This window comes from Protopterus annectens, chromosome 5.part0, assembly GCF_019279795.1.
Source record: "Protopterus annectens isolate FY-2018-M chromosome 5.part0, PAN1.0, whole genome shotgun sequence".
In the NCBI taxonomy this organism is placed as follows: Eukaryota; Metazoa; Chordata; order Ceratodontiformes; family Protopteridae; genus Protopterus; species Protopterus annectens.
In genome coordinates, this window is record NC_056735.1 from 368,544,471 (window position 1) to 368,565,049 (window position 20,579).

At 40.8% G+C, this 20,579-nt stretch overlaps 1 long non-coding RNA gene across 1 annotated transcript; it reads left to right on the forward strand.

Moving 5' to 3' along the window:
• The first annotated feature begins 1,981 nt into the window (after positions 1–1,981).
• On the forward strand, positions 1,982–16,757 carry LOC122802634. The gene is made up of 2 exons (XR_006364969.1): positions 1,982–2,031; positions 16,552–16,757. It is a non-coding gene; the product is annotated as an uncharacterized LOC122802634 (long non-coding RNA).
• The last annotated feature ends 3,822 nt before the right edge of the window (positions 16,758–20,579 follow it).

Sequence of the window (20,579 nt, forward strand, 5' to 3'; positions counted from 1 at the left end):
TCCACGCATGAAGGCGGCTCTGGCTGGGGAGTCGAACCCGGACAGCGCTCTTTACCATGAGGCGACATTAAGCGCTTCATCCCAAGAGTACCACCACCATGGATCTCTAGCATCCCTTATATGCACCTGCCATCTAAATAATGGGTGGTCTCATTAATCCTAAGCCCAGTTAGTGGGAATGAAATGCCCAAGTGACAGAGGTTGATAAAGCAGACAGCAGGGCAAAGAGCAAAAGAGGGCCCCATTGTTATTGCCTCACTGTGGTCAAGATATGTCTGTATGCCCATCTAATGTGTTCCAGTGCAGCTCCCACAAACCTGAGCTTTGCCAATGAACTCAAGCTTCAAAGCTTAAATATAGCAAGTGATGGAAGTTAGTAGCATTGTCCTTTTCAAGACGAAGACTTCTGAAAAGAGTTGCCATGTATTGAGGCAAGGCGGCTTAGCACTGGACAACAGTATAATCTTAGGCTTTCTTTATGATCAAACTGCATCCTTGCTACAAAGTTAGAGCCAGAAGTCTTGAAGCACCTATCAGAACTTTTTCAGTGGCCTGGCACAATAATTCTCAAAGTGCATGGTTTACCAGTGTAGCTAGACTCCTTTGATTTTTCCCTTTCATCTCATTCTTTGGTAAAGCAACTTAAGAATACATGGATGATTTCAATTAGGGCAGTGATATCATACTTGGAAAATTAGGAGCCATTTAAGACCATGTTCTCATTTGCATTTCTAAGTTTTTTTTATTGTGGAAAGCTGCTGTTATATATTTACTGCCTTCACAAGAGGGTCTCTGAGCCTAATGCCTTCCCACTTGGAAAGTATTTTGCTCCATAAAGGATTTCTTTAAAGCAGTGACAGGCAGCAGGGGTGGGGCTGCTCCATCTGCCACTGATTTTTCATGGGTAAAGGCTTAATACTGCAGTGACCAAATACTCTTGTTTACATTGTAGTAGAGTTTACTTAGACGTGTAGTTTATGGTCCTTTGACAGGTGCTTGTGTAATGCATTGACCATTTTTGAGTCAGATTTTGGCATCTGTTCGGCCCCCACATCATGAACTTTGACTCTCAAAGGTTTTTTAGTAATAGTTTCTCATCCTGGTGCTCCCTTGTGTTCCTGGCATTAAGTATGTGCTTATGCTGCTGTGTCTTCCAACATCATGGAGAGTGTATCTGAGTAGCTGCTTTTTTTTTCTCTCAATTAATGTACACAAGTAAATCCTACACCCACAAGATTTCATTCGGTTTTGATTACAATAATCCTTCCAGACAATTTCTTGACATTCTAAGATCGTTCCAGTAACATTTTGTACCAGGGGATAGAGCTGTCCAAATTGAACATAGATTTTTCAAACTGTCCTTGCACTGTGATAGGTTCCTCTCACAGTCCAGCTGCTTTAGTAGTGCAGTTGTGTGCTGTTGCTGGTGTAAGGCTTACTCCTTTCCAGTGCTGTGAGTTGCGGGTTGTCAAAGACTAGACCTTCTTTTCTCCCTTTATGGTAGAAAATAGAAGGTTGGTTGTGGTAAGTAAAAATCATTGCTTCAGCTGGAGTGGGGCTGAAGCTTTTCATTATTTACAGGTTAACATTAAGTTTGATACCGGGTCAGATGCTGTACTTGAAGATGTTTAAGATAAATTGAGAACTAATGGCAAACTTCATTTTGTTGACATATTGCTTATTTGATTATAGAAACATTTTAAAACTAGAGACATTAGAATTTGTACAGTGTGCTATTCTTTGTTGCTTAACATTTTGTTTGATTTCCATTGTGTTACTAGAGTGTAAGTACAGATGACTGAAAAAGGCGAGGGTTATACTGTTTCACATTATAGTGATTTATCCTGAACTTTGCCTCGTTTTAGTTTTGTTCTGCTTTGAGATGTTTGGGACATGCTGTTGCTTTTTGCTTCATTTCAGGTGTTGTTGCTGGTGGTGGTCGTATTGACAAGCCTATCTTAAAGGCAGGGCGTGCCTACCACAAATACAAGGCTAAGAGGTGCTGGCCGTGTCCGTGGTGTGGCTATGAATGTAAGCGACTCTAATCTTTTTACTTGTTGGAAATTCAATTCTAAGACATACCAGTAGACTAACTTACAGCTGTATGATTGCCTCTGTGATGAAGTTATTTGAACTTGTTCCAAGTTATTTTAAAACTCCGCGTATAACAAATTATCAAGGTAACAGATTAAGATGGGGACCACTTGTATGCTGCCATCTTCATCACTGTATTCCGGAACACCACTAAATGGGAAATTAAAAACACTTATTTTAAGCAAGTACATTAACCTGAGACATTTAAGATTTCAGTGTACACTGTTGCCTTATTACTAACATTCAGTGTTTCATATACAAAGGTAAAAAAGAAACATCGATTCAGTAGTTTCAGTCTTTATCATATTTCAGATATTGAATATCTGGGGGTGGATAGTATGTACTTTCACTGCTGACCTACTGGGGTTGGTATAAGAAATGTCCCCTTTTGACAGTGTCAGGATGTTACACATTCTTTGCTTTTTCAGGAAATGCCTGTGCAGAGACGCCTACATTTCAGGACACTGGTTACATGTTGACTGCCACTTTCACAGATGACAGTATGCAGACTGTTAGGGAGGCTCTGTTCTTGGCAAAGTTCCAGTGCTTTGTTTCTTAGAATCATTTTTTTCTCAATAGGTACTTTGAAGGATCCTGCTGTTCACTTGCATACATTCTTCTTGGCATCTTTCTGTGAATTTGCAGCACGCTTTTTTCCCCACTTTGAGTGGGACTTTTGGGAATTAAGGGGTCTGGTTTGGCTGTCTGCCTTGACCCGCCTGTCCAGCAGCTGGTGCTCTGAACACCTCACGGTGTGTATAGGCAGCATATACAGCTTTTTGCAGGTGGAGTGTATATACTCAGTAGTCGGTGTTAACTGCTGTCTTTGTGAGTTTTTTGTAGTGGAGCTGTTCTCTGCTTGATCTTGTGGATAGTTCAGACTAGAGGTAACCCTGAAGTGTTTTTATTCCATTATATACTTGCATATCTTGGTGTATTATCCAAAACATCTCCATTGGGTAATTAGGTGTCTCTGAAATGGTTTAAGTGAGTTGATAACACCAAGATTTCATAATGTCTGGAAAATTTTAAATCTAGTCTACAAGTAGATCAAATAAGCAAAACCCAAGCCAGCTTTCTCAGTAAAGTCAGTAAAAACAAGTGGCTCAAAGGTACTGATGGTAAATTTAAAAACTGCAGTAAATTGAAGTAAAAAACAGAGACTAGCTTTTATACAAAAGAACTTCATATGTATGAAACCAGAGGCAAGGCTAATATGAACCATTTGAATGTAGTCAGTCACATGATTAAAGTCTTGTTCATAGATTGTTCTACCAGTTCACACTATTCTTCTAATGGTTCTTGCTTAAATGGATGCTTTATGCTGACCTAACCATTTAAAGCCAGGAGCGCAGTCTACTTTAAATGTATTAAATTATTTGTGCACTTAAAATTCACATTTATCCTTTTCTGTAATTGGATCCTCTCTCCTCCTGATAGCAAAGAAAGTCTGCCACAGTGCATGCCTGAACATGCCCACTGCCTGTGTCCTGAATGTAATGTGTATTAGCCATTACTTTTCTCCTGGCATCAAACTTGTTCCATGCATTCCTTAAACTTTCTGTTGAACTTGTGCAGAGAGCTAGGTTAACACTGTCTCGCAAAATGTAAATACTTTCAAGTAACAATGCTTTTTGTTAGAAGTTGGATTACACCTCCTTTCTGTATATCAGTTAACAATACTGCCAGTTCTGACATGGTGTGGTGCAATGCAATTTTCTGGCTGATGCTGTTCTTTAGCTTAAAGTCTCAAGAAACAAAATCTCTGGGTGTGGGGAGGAGGGCAACAGCCCTTTTGCCCCCTGTAAGAGTCAGTGATGACTCCCCCCCCCCCCTGCAGAAATGGAGGAGAATGCACTCCTCTTGTCTGGCAGAATGAAGGAAAATTACGTCTTCCAGTTTAATTGAAAAAGCATGCCTCCATTAAGGCGCAAGCTAAGTCTGCTTTGGAAAAATATAAAATGGAGTAGAGTATACATTACTGAGGTCGAATTGTGGTCTAAGGAGAGTATTTGCAGAACAAGAGCTTGTTGTCCTGCATCACATGTTACAAGAAACTGTAGAGTTTGTTACAAGAGCTAAAGAAGAAAAGTTTTACTTCATTGGGGGGGGTTGCTTTGCTGCAAAGAAGGCTAGTCTATGGAGACCCCTTCTGGACTTGCCCAAATTATTAATGTAAAGGATGCATACCTGCACATCCTCATTTAAATCCTATTCCTTCCACAAATCTCATCCCATCAGATCACCCCCTTGCTCTCTGTCTTAGCCACTGCTGGCTGAAAGAGTTTGTACAAATTGTCTGGCTCTAGTGGAGAACATTGTGTACATGTTTACCCATATCTGAAAGATTGTGTTCTGCAGGCTTCCTTAAAGGAGTACCGCACCCACAGACTCAAACATGTTTAAAACATCATAGCATGAGGTTTCCTACACTAACAGCACTCTGGGATTATTTACAGGATTTTAAATATTTTTCTATGTAATTCCAGACTCTGACCACCTGGAGGTTGGCATATTGACGTGGTTTGGATAAATCAGGTTGCCATTCAGTATCCCAGAAATCAGTGTTTGGCTCAAAAGTGTTACATCATGCAGGTTGGGTAGTGTTCGAAAGACATGCGTGCGTAAATGGGTGTGCCTTCGTTGAAGGTTGGGCGTCAAGCTGGCACCTCGGCGTTTCCTAAAAATATCCACTCCCAATCATTAGCGGACCGGAGTTCCGCTGTGGTGACCCCTTACCGGGAAAAAGCCAAAAGACGAGCAGCTCTAGCATTTCCTTTGTTAGAGGGGACATTTTTTTTTTTTTTGCTGCACTATAGCTATAGCCATGGCCATACTTGACTGCATTCACATCCAGTTTATGTAGCAACTCCTGTAAGGTCTTGCACCAAGGAGCTAAAGATTAAAACATACTATTAACCAGTTTAGATCTTTATTAATTTAAGTGTTAAGGTATCACTTCATGCTTTCACCTTGTTAAAAATTGAGATTTACAGGTGCAAAGTGTGTTGGTATGCAGTGTTTTCCTACATATGTTTTTACTCCACTGGTTGGTTTGCAAAAACCTTTGCAGTGTCCCCAAATTTGTCTTTGTACATACAAACCACATTGCTATGTTTTCCCCTTCCTTTTTCTTGTGTCCAGAAGTCACTTTTATAACAAAGTAAATTTTTTATTGATTTTTTTTTTGTTGTTGTAAATAAAGGACATCAAGGTTAATTTACCTTGAATCAGATAATAGATACCACTGCAAAGAATCACTGAAATATTTGTGCATGGATAAAATCCCTTACTAAATCTATTTGCCAGCCTTCAGTTCAATTGGTGCTATGGCTTTAATATACTGGTGTGTTTGCTCATGCCTTCCAAATATCCCCACCATTACATACCAGTTTTGTAGTGTAGTAACCACCTGGCATGCCCATACACCTTTAGCCATCAATGTACAGCTACTCCTGTTCATGTGAGTATGTGAATTCATTTTCAGACTTAAGATGTGGAAGCTGCACTGAATAATTCTAGGTGCTTGTTCAGGTTTCACATGGTGCTTGCTTAGAGCTACTCTCATGTTAAGCGGCTATGAATATGTTAGCTGCCACCTCTGAAACCAGGGTAATGTTTTAATCTTTCTATTCCGCACTGCACACTAGCAGTATCTGGTGCAAATACAACAGAGAAGTATGCAGAGTGGTACACCCCCTAAGCATCATTTGCCATGGGGTGTGTACAAGTATGCATACCAAATTTCTGTTTCTCCAAACATCGGTGTTACTACACTACTACTGAATAAAATGAACATATTGAAATGTAACATGACCTATTAACAGATGTAATTAAGATTTTTTCCTGTATAAACAAATTTCCATGATTCTCTGGCTGTTTGGTTTGATTCACTTTACTGGCTACCTGTAGAGGTTTGCTCTTTCTTAGCAAGTTGCAGTAAATATTTTGTTATCCGGTTGTTTACCTGTTTAGTTTGACTGGGCACACTATGAAAATTTCCAGCGGCGTCCCGAGGTAAAACCTCAAAATGTTGCCGTCTCAATGGTCTGACCTTGTACTGTAGTCCTTAACTGCTGCCTTGCATATTTTGCATAAGGCAGTTCTGAATTATCCATTGCAATGTCCAGTTCCTCTATCAGGCAGCATCAAACTGTTTGACTAGATGAACCATGTGTTTGCACAAGAGTTTGACTTAAAACGTTTCTTAACTTAGTATTTTCGGGATCAACCACCTGACTTTCCTAATGCCTGTCTGTATACTCACCCCATTGTATATGAATGACTTGCTCTGTATTCTAAGAGCTCTGATATGCATTCGAGTTGAAAGCATGTGCTGTTGGCAATGTTGCACACTGCGGTCCTAAACACATTCCTAGAGAGTTGTTTACAGAGTTGTTAAATTGTATGACATGTCTCCTCAGTCGTGGCAGTTTGACCAGTTTAATACCAGGATTGTGAACTGGCCAGCACCAGTCTGCACACACCATTTATCAATGCACACATGGTCCACCACAGTTAATGTGATATAACTTCTCAGCAACAGTTTAGCGTGGTTTCTCCAAATGATGACCTCAGTACAACATAACCACCAGGTCTATACCAATACAACTGTTCACAAGTCATGAAAAAGTAGTGCGTATAGGGACTTATTGACATGTTTCACTAACTGCTCGTCTGCTCTTTCAGCACTTACAGTACATGTTAACTGCATCCCATTGTTCCACTTATGTCAAAGCTAATGTCCTTCAGTTGTGACAGTCACTTGCTAAGGCCCCAGTGTAAGGAAAGGGCAAACATGAAATTCCTAGTCTGGGCCCTGCCCAAAACAAGCATTTCCATGTCGCTGCTTTTAACATTATCCACCAAGTTCATAAGACAGGATTAATACAATGAGGCATTTCACTGTTCGCATTTTTTGCAATTACAAATAACACTTTACATGGTGTAATAGTAATGTACAAATAATCAAGAATGGTAACTGGAAAAAACTAAAAAAAATAACATTGCAGTAGGGAATGGATGGCAAACGAAATAAACTAAGACCGTCACAACTGCAGCACCCAACATTAGAGTACAACTTATGATTCCCTGTACATCTGCAAGTTGCGGTAGAAGAACCCACAGCCGTATGCATAAAAGCATGCTACCACTGCTTTCAAGTGCTGTAGCACAATCAATGATGACCATGTTCTAAACAAAACAATTACACATTGAAGACAGATTTCACATCAAGACAGTGACAAAAATAATGGCAATGCAAATACAGTCAGAAGGAATTAAGAAGAAACTGCACAACTTACAAGCTCTGTAGAGAATACAGAAAAATCGGATTTGTGACATTACACAGACATGGTTTGAAGCCACAGAATGTACTCTTGACAGTGCAAGGCTAAATTGCTTTGCACACGCAGACCATGAGGCAAACGAGAATGGGACACGAGGTGGAAATGTCTCAGTCTTGATTAGCAGCAAGTATTCTTCAATATTTTTCAAACATGGATGACACCCAGGCATGTACTTACATGCAAATAACTGGAGAGTGTCCCTTACCATATCTGAGCAAGCTACAGGTCATCACCTGTGGCACAAGAAATCACAGCTCAATATAGGAATGAATTCTGATTATCATCTGCTGTTAAAATTAAGTAAAAACACTAACACCCTATGCAAAAACTCAGAATAAGTTTTGCAAGGATCTGCCAATGCACACATGATAATATGCTGATTATTAGTCAGAGAAAATGTAATGTTCTTTGGCACCCCTTAATAGCTTGCTAAAACTTAGCACCTGACCATAACGGACACATCAGGCAGTATGCTGTCTGTAGTAACAGAGCAAAAAATATCCAGGGATCACATTGGACCCTACTCTCTTAGCAAACCATACAGATAATATTAGCAGAACCTTAAGTAACTAAATTTTATGCTACAAGCTCTCATACCTTCTCACCTCCAGCATGTGCACGACCAAAGCTATAAATATACTTATCCCAAAAACTGAGCATGGGCTCCCTTTAATAGCTCCTCACACTACCACAAATACAAATAACACTTGTACTGTTACTTTTCCAAAGATGTATATTTGAATTACTTGCAGAACCAAATATTCATCTTGCTATTTCCTCCAATGCTTCAAGTAGCTGCCCATCAGTGAAAGAACGACCTTGCTACTTGGTTCAAAGATCTAGAAATTATTAAAATGGGACTTTGCCTACCTCTAAAATCCAAACTACATATTAACCAAACTCTTATCTGAGAGACAGGAAGATTGCTTAATACTTATCAGACCATGTTTCAAGACACCCACAGGAAAACATGCATTCTCAAAGCTGGATTCAGCAGGCTGGTATAATCTCTCAGGAGTAGCTAGGGAGCAAAGCAATCTGGAAGCATTCAAAATTAAATTAATAGAACAACTGCTGTGGGATACCAGATGCCTGTACTGTTGTGACAATGGCTAGTCAGTTCTTGATGTTGGAGTGAATGGCTAGCCATTGCATACCATGCCTATGCCAAAACACACCTGCACCACGACTGTAGCATTGATGTATGTATGGTAAATTAAAGCCATCCTGAGGGAAAGCATGACGTTATTATGTTGAATGGTGCTACTGTTTTTAGCAAAATGGATGTGAAGGCAGGTTGCTACCAAATGGAGGTGAATCCTAAAAAAAGAATAACAAATAAATTTTTAATCACAAAGGTCTTAGAAGATACAGGAGTTTAATTTGGGTTGTAAGATCAATTGCAGAAATTTTCAGATGTATAATGTATTTTATCCCAGGCATTCTGAATGTTAACATTTTCTTTGACGATACAGCCTGTGGCAAAAGACAAACAATGATTCTATAAGCCGAGTTTTACAAATATGCAAATAATGTTGACACTAAACTGAAATGCAAGTTTAATACATAATTTCTCGAGTATTATGGTAATAAATGTTCAAGGAAAGAAGGGTCACCAGATCTAAATAAAGTTAAGGCAATATACAACATGTCACCATACTGAAACGCAAAAGTAGTAAGATGTTTGCCAGGCATGGTAAATTACAAGCCCTTGTATGGGGGTAGCTCTTTAAATAACTGCCTTTCTAAGGGTTTTAAGATTAGTAATTTAACAAAGTATGTAAATAAGTGTTAATATGGTACGTTTTATTTTTTATGAACAGGAGTTTCTTGCTTAACTGATCGCTCTCTCATACACAGACGCAGGCACTTTTACATTCATACACACACTCTCCATGCATTCCCTTACTGTTCGCTGTGTCATGCACACACGCAGGCACTCCTACATTCATACACACACACTTCATTCTCCACGCACTTGCAATCCCTGCCCAAACACAACAATCAAACCCACTACCCTTATGTGTGCAGAGAGAGATATTTTAGATAAAAAATTTTTTAGGTGGCAAGTAACTGATGGGAGAAGCACAGCAACATAATTGAGTTTGTTGGTGTGAACGTGCGATTACGATCTAACAAGCCATTACTTTACACTCGCTGAACTGTTTAGCGAGTATAAAATAAAGGGGGGGGAGGAAACCGCTAAGCGAGTGTAAAATAGTGGCCTGGAAGTTCGTAATCGCACAGTCATGCACACACACAACTTCAGACATTACAGGGCCATAAAGAAAAACGGTTGCTATTGGCAACCAAGACCACGTGGAACTGGCAATGGAACACCGCAGGAAAGGAAATTACAAAAAAGTAGTACAGGGCATTAAAGAAGTAAAACCGAACCAATTTGCAGATTGAAGTGGGACTAATGCATCAAACAAAGCGGACAGCAAGTTTTTTCATTACACCTTCTCACTGAACAGATTACAAGACGGCACAACCACTACCCATATTGAACAGGAAATCTTTAAGGTAGTCAGTGGTACTGCTCTTTAGGAAAGTTACAGAAAATAACTTCAGAAAGTAGACAACTTTATAGTAATTGCCACTGGCAACCAACACCACACGGAGCAGCTGGAATGCTGCAGCAAAGGCAAATAAATATAAAAAAGTACAGTACTAAAGCGCCACAGTTCAATTCCAAGTGCATACATGTATCCACAACAGTTGTTTAGTCAGCAGGACCCAAACAGGCAATGTTTAAACATTTTTGGATGCACGTGTAAACTTATGCAGCACAGCGACCGAAAAGCCAGGAGAAATGAAGATGCCACAGTAGAGATACTGATAAACTTTGCAGTCAATGTATTTCTACAAAAGATGTCATACTCACCAGTATAAATCCACGAGAGAGGTTGATGCAGAAAGAGACTCGCACAAGGTTCCAATAGGGAAATACAGCGTACTGAAAACGCAACGCTAAAAGTAAGTACTCTACCTCCTGCACTTGTATTTGAGCACTCGGGCTGGGGGAAGGACAAGGGAGCCATGACATCACAGAATGGGTAGGTCTCATTATTTTAGTTAGAATCAGATGACTGCTGTGGTGATCCCACTTTGGGGGGGGGGGAACTGGTTAAAAAAAAAAAAGTACCTGCACTGCCTGGCCTCGATGATGTCAGTAATTGAGTGACTCAAAGCTTTATTCAAACGCGAGAGAATCATTTTGTAAGCGAAACCATAACAGTATGAGAAGGTAGGCTTCTGTTACAGAAGTAAGGGGAATTATAACAATTGTAAATGCTTTGCTGTTGCTTTACAGAGGACAATGTAAATAGGGAGGAAAAGGGCCGTGAAGTTGAGGAATACATTAGAGAAACCTGTTGTACTCCTTTAAGGGAGAAGACCATAGGTACTGTCCTAGAGTCTATATTAGGAAGTCGAAAGTTCAACAGAGGAACACACTTACATCGACTGCAAATAAGTGACACCACAGAATGTTGAACGGCTGGAACAGCGATCCCCCCCCCCCCCCCCCCCAGGGAAAAAAATCACTGGGCCACTATCAGGACTTTGCTGTTTCCTCCACTGTGGTGCGATCTTGGAGTTGGTATATTTAAGTAGGGGGTGGGGGGGACACCCCACATCAGGGTATTTATTTATTTTTATTTATTTTTTATTTATTTATTTTTTTTATTATTATTATTTTTATTTATTTATTTATTTTGCAGCACTTTTCTCCCGGGGGGGGGGGGGGCGCTGTTCCATACATTCGACATTGTGTGGTTTTGGTTATTTGGTGTCTATGTAAGCGAGTTCGCTGTTTTAAGTTTCGAAGTTTTGTTATAGACCAACTGTCCTATGTTTAGCAGTGCCTGCAGGAATTGGGATTTATCCTGAAACCGACACAGAACTGTGTCCAGGAGGCTCTTCTGGACACCCAGACGTTATAGGTTATGCCCAAGGACAGTATTGTCCATTACACCTTCTTTTTCACCAAAATATAAAAAAATGATGTGGATTGCCCAGGAGATCCTAGAACACTTGACTTAACTTTATGGTTTCCTGGCCCTTTACACATGACTGTCCATTTTATACCTCATGACCCTGTGGGATCAGCAGATTCCTTTGTGTTTGAAAAAAGGAGATTAGCTGGTGAAGATCTACAATTAGTGGGAACACCACCCTCTTGCTAGCAGTTTAGTCCCAACTACTGATCAGACTTGGGGAGCACGCACCTAGGTTCTGAATGTACAGGGTATATGGACCAAACAATTTCCAAAAATGTAGACACAAATTGGAAAGAGATTATGGTAGTCCTGCATGATCTTAAGCTCTTGAAAAGAACCACTGCAAACCTACTTGGGTGGCATCTGCACAGGGAGGTAGTCTTATCTAAACCGTTGAAATGGCAAATGCAGGGGTTGAATCTCTGCCTAGTAAGAATTTTCAGACTGGGAAAAAGTTCCATAGCCCCACACCCAAAAACTTTGGCAATGGACACTTCATTTTTTGAGGCAATAAGAAGAGGGGAGATGTTTCTTTTCAGGAGGAATTCTGACTCTTAAGGATCTGAAGATGAGGAATAGTCTTATGAACCTTCCCACCCCCTATCCTGGTTCTGACTCCTCTTGTTTCAAACCCAGAAGATTAATCTTTTGGAGATACCTTTTTTTTTCTTTTTTTTTTTTTAAGATAGAAGCCTTTTATTGGGAAAGCAGCTAGTTGTCAGGCCAAAACCTATTACAGGCTGCTTCCTAAGCCTTCCTTCTCAGACCACTGGCTATTCCTCCAGTTTATGTAGAACTAAGTTCATAGGTAGGTACAAGTCTATTGGCTCTACGGCCTATATAAGCCAAGCCAAATGGTACCCTGGCTTTTGCCACCCAAGAAAATTATTTTCCTGTGCCCCTGTCAAGCAGAGCCACAGAAGTGATCCCCAGGGTGAATTTCCTATCTCCCATTCGTTCATCAAGATTTTTCTAGAAGAGTGCTAGTGAAGAGCTTTGTTTGATATCAATAGGTAGTTTATTCCAGAGTATGGGAAGTCTCTGAGACAGGACTCTATCCCTCCAGCATGTTCTGTTTATTGTGGTGACAAGGTTTAGGTCCCTAGAGCGTGTCGCTCAGAGGGATTGGGATTTCTTTACGTGGAGCATGTCCAACAGCTCTGGGTTTGACATAGCTTTGTATGTTAGGCAGAGATCGCCTTTGAGTAGGTGATATGCGACAGAGTAAAGCTGGAGTTTTTGAGACTGTCTACTTAGGGCATCTGTTTGAGGCCGGTAATCCTCTTTGTGAGGTATTTCTGTGGCCTTTCCAGTTGTAGATGTCTTGAGAGGTACATATCAAAAGGGGCATTGTACTCCATTAGCCTGGTGAGTGGAACATCAGTGTGCCTGACTATAGAGTCACCTATGACTAGAGTGTTGGGTGCATTATGCCTTATGGGCTGTGGTTGAGTGGCACACTGAGTTTGTGAGCTGTGTCATTTGGGTTGTGTTGGGGGTGGAGGTTGCTTGCATTTCTGCTGTGGAATTCCCTGTTGCTTGGGTAGATTTTTTTTTTTGAGCCTCTGCGAATGTAGGTGTGTTTTTTGTGTTTCTGTGTGTGTATTTTGGTGGTGTAGATTTTGAGGGACTATGTGATTGTGGTGTGGTGCAGGTGTTGAACGTCTCCTCTTGACTGTCTAGTCTTGGGTGAAGAGCTTTGCTTCCAGTTTGGCTTTAAGTGCATTTCTCACAGGTTGCAGTGTTGGGTGGTAGTAGGAGAGGGTTGTCTGTACACGAGGCAATTGCTGCATTGCCCCAAGATGCTCCAGATTCTTCAGGTAGACATGCCTGGATAGGTGCTTATTTATTAAGTACTAAAAACTGTTTTCCTCTAGACAAGTGATGAAAGTTGAGTGTTGTAATTTGTAGCTTATTTAGTGCTTACAGTGAGTTCTGAACAAGTGCTGAGCTCAAAGAAACAGATTTGAGTGCTGAAACTAGAAAACTGGCTAGTTCTAAGAAACAAAATTAAGCTAGAAGGCTTCCCTCCAACACAAAGGCTTGGGGGCTCAGAAGCACAAACAGTCCTGGATACAGCAAATGTGTATCTGGACTAGACTACTTACAGGAAAAGCAGGAAACAATTTTTATTTTTTTTTTTTTTTTTGTAAAGAGGAAAGGAGCAGAAACTAACTGGGTTGGCCTTCTCAAATGTTCTCCCTGGATAATGACACTAGACTGGGAGGAGTGTCCCAGATCACATTTATTGTAGGGCTGGGCAACTGCAAAGCCACCAAGTATAAAAACAGGATACCAATAGGAAGGGTGGGAAACAAAAAAAATCAGAACAAACAAACCCGGCCAGATGCTTAACAATTGTAGAAAATTCCTAGTTAATGCCTCATACACAGTGAAACTAGCTAGCAAAGTATATGCAGTCAATAAAAGTGCTATAAATAACTCGGAAATAAGCAAAAAAAAACAGGATACTTAATGTTATTTATACAGATTAGTTTGCTCGGAGCCCTTCCTCCGATTAGCTGTGTGAAATGGCAGAAACACTTGCAACTTAACTTAAGCAACAAAGTTGAAAACCGAAACCACTTTAAAAAGGCTTGAAAGAACCAATGAGGTGCTTACTCATAAGCGTAGTCCAGGCAACACCAATCGGCCAATGACCACAAACCATTCACTCTCACTGAAATGCTGTACTGGCAATGGCTAAGCTATGATGGCCTGGAACATGTGCTCAGGTGCACAGCCTCTACTAACAAACAACTAGGCCCAAAACGCAAGCCTGAATATGGACAATGCTACACTACCAACACTACTTAGGTGGGAAAAAAAAACTGCAGAAATGTTTATAAACCGTTAAGGGATCAAGGAGACTTTAGAGAATGCTTTTAAATGCAAACAAGTTATATGATACACTCCTAGCAGGAAATCAGAACAAACAAACCTAACCAGATGCTTAACAATTGTAGAAAATTTCTCGTTAATACCTCACACACAGTGAAACTAGCTAGCAAATTATATGCAGTCAATAAAAGTGCTATAAACAACTCAGAAATAAGCAAAAAACAGGATACTTAATGTTCTATATCACAGATTAGTTTGCTCTAAGTCCTTCCTCTGACTTCCTCTGATTAGCTCAGTGTGAAATGACATTTGAAGACATGTCTATACACACACGCATGCACAGACACAGCCACCTTACCCCATGGAAATTGGAGTTATCCCAGGTTGCCCCCCCCCCCCAAGCAAAACAGAAAACCTAAAAGGGGGGGGTGCAAAGAAAGCACCAACTTCATTTCCAAGCAAGACCTAGGGCAGTCTTTGGGCAGTCTCAGCTGCAGCTTGTTTGGGCCCAGTCTTGAGCATCTCCCTTCCCACTGTACCAGGGGAAGTTTTTCCCCTGTGCACTTCGTCTTGGCAACAGACCACCCAGGACAAACAAATACTCCAACTGTAAGAAAAGCTGCGTTTTGAATCTGTGTAGGCTTCCTCCCTTCTTGGGGATTTCTGCTGTTCCAAAACAGTGGCATCTGATTCCCTCCCAGATTGAGGCCCTGTTCCAAGGATCCATTCTGTTCATGCAGCCTGGAGAGGCAGGATAAGGATTTTGCTCCAGAGTTCTCTTGGTCTTGGATCAGGAACGTCTCATGGTTTCCCTTTCTAGACCTCTCAAATCTAAAATTTAAAAGAAAAGTGCACAAAGTCAAAACAGTTTGTGAGCTTCGTAAAAAAAAAAAAAAGGGGGGGGGTGATTTGCTAAAGCAACTAACTGAAATAGATTTCAAAAATTTAAAACTACAGAGAAGAAAAAAACAATAAAAACTGACTTCAAATTGCATTTTTCTGTTACCGGTGTCCTGAGAAGCCAACACCTGACAGATTTTGTAGCCCATTCCAACAGGGCTTTACAGTTGCTTCTACAACTTTCTTAGAGGGGTATCAAAACGGAACATCCTAGAGGAAGTAACATGTTCCCCTGTCTACAGTTTTGCTAAACAGTAAATCCAGCGGCTTGGGCCAGGGCAGAGTTCATTTTGGCATTCCTCTAGGAAGTGATTTTTCATGGGCTGCTAACTGCTGGCCCGTGTGTCCCCTCTTAATTCTTGGATTCATCCCAACAGTTATTACTGCAACAATGATGTACAAAATAATGGTATAGGTTTTAAGTATTTTACATAATGTAGATATTCAGGTGGAGTTACTGTTGAAGTACCAGTTCCCTCTCTTGCCTTGACCTTTCTTCTTTTTTACTTTGGGTTATGCATGTCCCACCCCCTAGGTAGGTCTCCAGTGTTATCTTGACACTGATCTGAGCTGGTTGTGCTCCAGCATTAGTGTGTGTCCGGTCAGACTTTGACATGAAAGATACGTGGTTGGTGCTAGCCGACTTACCTTTCTCTACCAACACCTTCCTGACATTTGAAGGGGATGGCATCCATCGGTCTGTGGTGGAAGGTTAAAATGCTACAGCAACGATGAATCTACTCGGGTACTTAATAGTTTAACATAAATATACTTAAACTGTTGCTGTTGTATTTCCCAACCGCCATCCCTCTTTCCTTTCCTGTAGCCATCCTAGTGTTGGGGATAATTACCCTGTCACTTGGTTCCTTACTTTCCTTTCTGTTACTTCTGCAAAGTCGCCCTCCATCACACCATGGAGCAGAATGACAAGAAAGTACTAAAGAAGGTACAAAATGATACAAACCGATATCCTCCTTAAACCATAATCCAGTTAGCTCACTAGTGGGAAGGGTAAAAACCTGTGGAAGTTGGGCCTTCTGTCAGAAGTCCCAAGTGCTGCCACCACTGTACACTGAACATACTACATTCTACAGTTGGGGTAAGCTCCTAAAACATTTGTATTATCTTTCTATAGTTCTGGACATTCCTGGAAATAGTCAGTATTGGCAATGGTCCTGAAACCTTAGGTGGTACACACTGCTGTGGCAGCACTGGATTGTTATTTTCGTAGCTATTTGTTGTATTTTCATTTGGAAGGCTTCTAGCACTTTTTTTTGTGTAATCTGTATTACTTGATATCCATTTTTAGAAAAAAAATTGCAGAAATTTTTTGTGCATCATCAAAACTTTTTTGTTTTTTCCAGCCTGTTGAACATCCATTTGGTGGTGGTAACCATCAGCACATTGGTAAACCTTCAACCATTAGGAGAGATGCTCCAGCAGGTCGTAAAGTAGGTCTTATTGCAGCACGTCGTACCGGAAGGTTGCGTGGTACAAAGACCGTCCAGGAAAAAGAGAACTAAATTTTTTCATTGCTTACTTGACTTATTAAAATTATTTAAAAGGAAAATGTTTGTCCTGCCTTTTTTTTTTTCTTTTAATGTTCTATTCACCAGCAAATCCGTTAAGTTCCACAGTGGTTTCTTTTCAGCACTTGACTACATTTGTCTCCTGGCATGTTAGTCCACCTTGAGTTGTATAGATTGTTAAACGTTTATAGCCACCAGTCCTGTTCCATGAACATATAAAGTTTGGTATAATTTAAAAAAACAATTTTTTTTGTATTCTTAGTGTAAAAGTAGCATTCTTAAAATATTTTGTAATACTCTGGAGCTTGTACCCCAGGCCTCCACTGAAAATGGGTTCCTGCCCACTCTGGCTGTTACCGGTAATCAAATGTCAGTAAATACTTCTGGTCTAGTACTTTTGCCTATTTTTTAGGAGCAGTGGAGTTTGCTGCTTTTGGTTTTATGTTTATAGTGCCTTGCATTGTTTCAAGACGCATTGCACACTTAACTGTTTTAGAACAAGTTAGTTTTACAGTCTTGTAAAATATTCCTAGGTAGTGAATTTCACTTGTGCATAGAAGACTTGGGATTGTTTTTGTACACAGACTCAGTGCAGGCCTTCCCTTGTGTGGAAACAAACCATGAAAAGTAAGACTTTCTCTTTCTTCTGGTACACTTGCTTTGTGCATCACCTTTGGGGCATGTTTGAGTGTCTAGGAATGACCATCAGAAATACTAACACAGCACATGAATTTAGACAAAACAGGATTACAAGTGTCCGTGAAGAATTTGCTCTTTTTTCATAGTATAGTCTTAAGAGTGAGTGGATGTCTAAGAAATGTTATTTTAATGCTCTTCCCCAGTCTCACTAACCCCCAGCAGCATGAATGAACTTACAAATAGGGGTCTCTGCTTAACCATAGGAAGTCACTCTCTCCCTTAAAGGAAGGGAGTACGTTGCTTCCAGTTGTTATGAATTTGCAACAGTGCTAATTCCATTTTGAGTACTGTTTCTGCTCTGCTCTCCTGTGAGGAAGCAGGTTCAGGATGTTGAATAAACTAGGTCATTCGTGAGACTTATTGATGTGGGCAAATCCAAGTCAGGGAAGTGTATGCGAGGCAGCTGTAGTCAGAAGAGTTGCTGTAATGTCAAACCGTGATATTTATTGTACATATTAGTGGCACATTTAGTTATTTTATTATAACACTGATCCATACAGGAGATCTATATTATAGGACAGGAAGCAGGAAAGTAGACATATCATGCACCCAGTTTTTTTTGTGCATTTTTGACTATTTCCCTTGTATGGAAGTCAAATATGAGTTTCTGTAGTATCACCTAGCACTTTAGCATGGGATATTACATCACTCAGGGTATGATGTAATGAGATTATTGAGATTTGTAGTTTTGCTGCTATGCAGCATTACAATGTAAATGGGATTAATTTTCATTTTTTGGGATGCAAGATTAGAGAATTACTAAGCTAGGTTTCTGAACACTTTTAATAAATGTTGGCAAGACAGAAGAGTGGAATAGTTAGCATACTGTACCATGGTGATATGTTTGCTAGTGGTGTACAGATTGAATGTACTAGAGAGTAGAGGGCCAAGATTGGAGTCATGAAGGATCCCAATGGGTAGGAAGGAGGGGTAAGAGTTTAGCCATATCAGTGATTGGGCTCTTCCTGCAAGACAGGTTTTAAACCAGGCGAGTGATGGGGTGTCAAGTCCCAAAGTGGATAACCTGTTGATTAGAAGGCTTTGTGATATTGTATCACATGCCTTGGAGAGGTTGAAGAAGAAAATAAATACTTGTTTTCCTTTATTTTTGTGTTGATTTGTTAGAATTGTAAAGCTAAGGGCTGTTGGGTTTTGACCAAGCCACAGTACCACAGTTGTGTTGGAGATGCGAGGTTATCAAGTATGTACTTAAGGAGCTGGGAGTGTTTTTAAGTTTTTCTAGTATCGTAGACAAGGGAGATGAGTTGGCAACTGGTGTAAAGCTGGAGAGTTCATTTAAATTTCCTCTGCTGTGTAATGGAAGAATGTGTTTCTTCTGTAAGGTAGGAACATAGTATTTTAGGTAGTCCAATCTCACCTTCATTTTTACATATGGGTTCAGAGCCGATCCTCATCTCAGACTAGGACGATTTTCAAGCTCTAAGATGTCTGGTTGGCTCGTGGCTAAGCAGGTATCCCATGTTGCACCAGTGCAGTCCCCAGATCTCGTTTGCCTCGTCGACGAGTTCGAATGTGCTTCTTTTGGCTCTGGCTAAGTCTTTTGCATTTTTACATTAACTAATGTTTTTTTGCATATTTACTGGAAAGATATATATATATAGATAAAGATATATATATATATATATTTCTTACATATATATAGATATATATATATATATATATATATATATATATATATATATATATATATATATATATAACTTTACCTTAATTGTCTTGGGGTCTTGTGTGACCTTAGTAGTAGTTAGGCGCAGTTGCACTTTGTCTAGATTATTAGTTTTGGCAGTTTTGCCTTTCTTGATCAATAGGGGCTCCTATTGATTAATTTACTGTTAATCGGTTATTGTTAACTGGTGGTCTTTGGCGGGGATCCGCTAAACTCTTAATCACTGTTGCAGTTGCAAATTTTTTCCTGCTTTATTGAACGTGTGTGTGTGTGGTGTCGTATACTTGGTCTTTGACCTGTTTAACTTGGAGGACCTAGTCCTCGTTTAATTTTTCTGCAAGGCTAGGCCCGTTTTAGTTAAAGGGACCTAGTCCTCAGTTATTCTTCTCTTTTCTCCTCTGGTTTGCTTGTGTGTTTGCAATGTCTAAGGATAGCAAGGAGAACAAACCCTCTGGGTTAAAAAAAAAATGTATGAAGTGCTCCCAGAAAATGTCTTTGACGGACGGCCACAGTAGCTGTGTCTACTGCTTGGGAGCCATCCATTTGCAGGAATCATGTTTGTTCTGTCATGCTTTCTCTCCTAGAGTGTTGCAGGAGAGAAGGGACAAACTGATACTCAGGGTCTTCTGAAGCAAACTGGCTTCATCGTCTTAGTCTTCAAAGTCAAGATCTGACTCAAAATCAAAAGGTTCAAAAAGGCCTTCTCTGGCACTGGCTGGTGTTTCGGAGCCGCCTTCCATATTAACAATCTGACTCCTCGGTCTTCGGAGCCGAAGGAGAGCTCCATGGTTTCAGAGTCTGTCACAGGTGCTTCAGTGCCAACTGCTGAACCTTTGGAAATAGTTGACTCTTCTGCTCTGAGCCAGTCTGTAGAGTCCCTACCGGTGTCCTTGCTGATCAAATCTCCAGTGCCTGCTAGGTTGAGATCCCCAACTTTGTCTTCCAGATCTTCCAGGAGTCTTTCGGAAGAAGATGTGGAAAGGGTAGTACTGAGACTCCTGAAGTCATCTGCTCTGCCTAAATTATTGTTGGCTCTGACCCAGTCGGCTCCGGAGCCACTTGAATCAGTTTTGCCCTCATCTGTGATTCCTCCTCCAAGCCATGTTGGCTTTTTGGAGCCGGAGTGCGTGTTACCCTCTGTTCTGGCTCTCCTAGCTGTTGCATTGTAGCAGAGTTCGGCTCCAACATGCTCTGCTCCGTCCGTCGTGTCCAGGGACCGAAGCTCTTCTGTCGTTGCCGATGAGGGTTTGAATCTATCTTCGGCTGTTCCGAGCCTTCCTCTCGGTGCTTCCGCCAAGGTGAGCTCGTTCCCTGAATCTGTCTCGGAGCCGATGGCTCGGGCTCCGGCACCGTCCTTTGCTCTTCAGAGCGGGGATGGTCTTCGGAGCCGGAGACGTCTGATTTTGAAGTGATGAGTGTGTTGTCAGTCTACAGCCCCTGCCAGTGGCACAAGCACTCTTCCCCCCCCCCCCAGGGC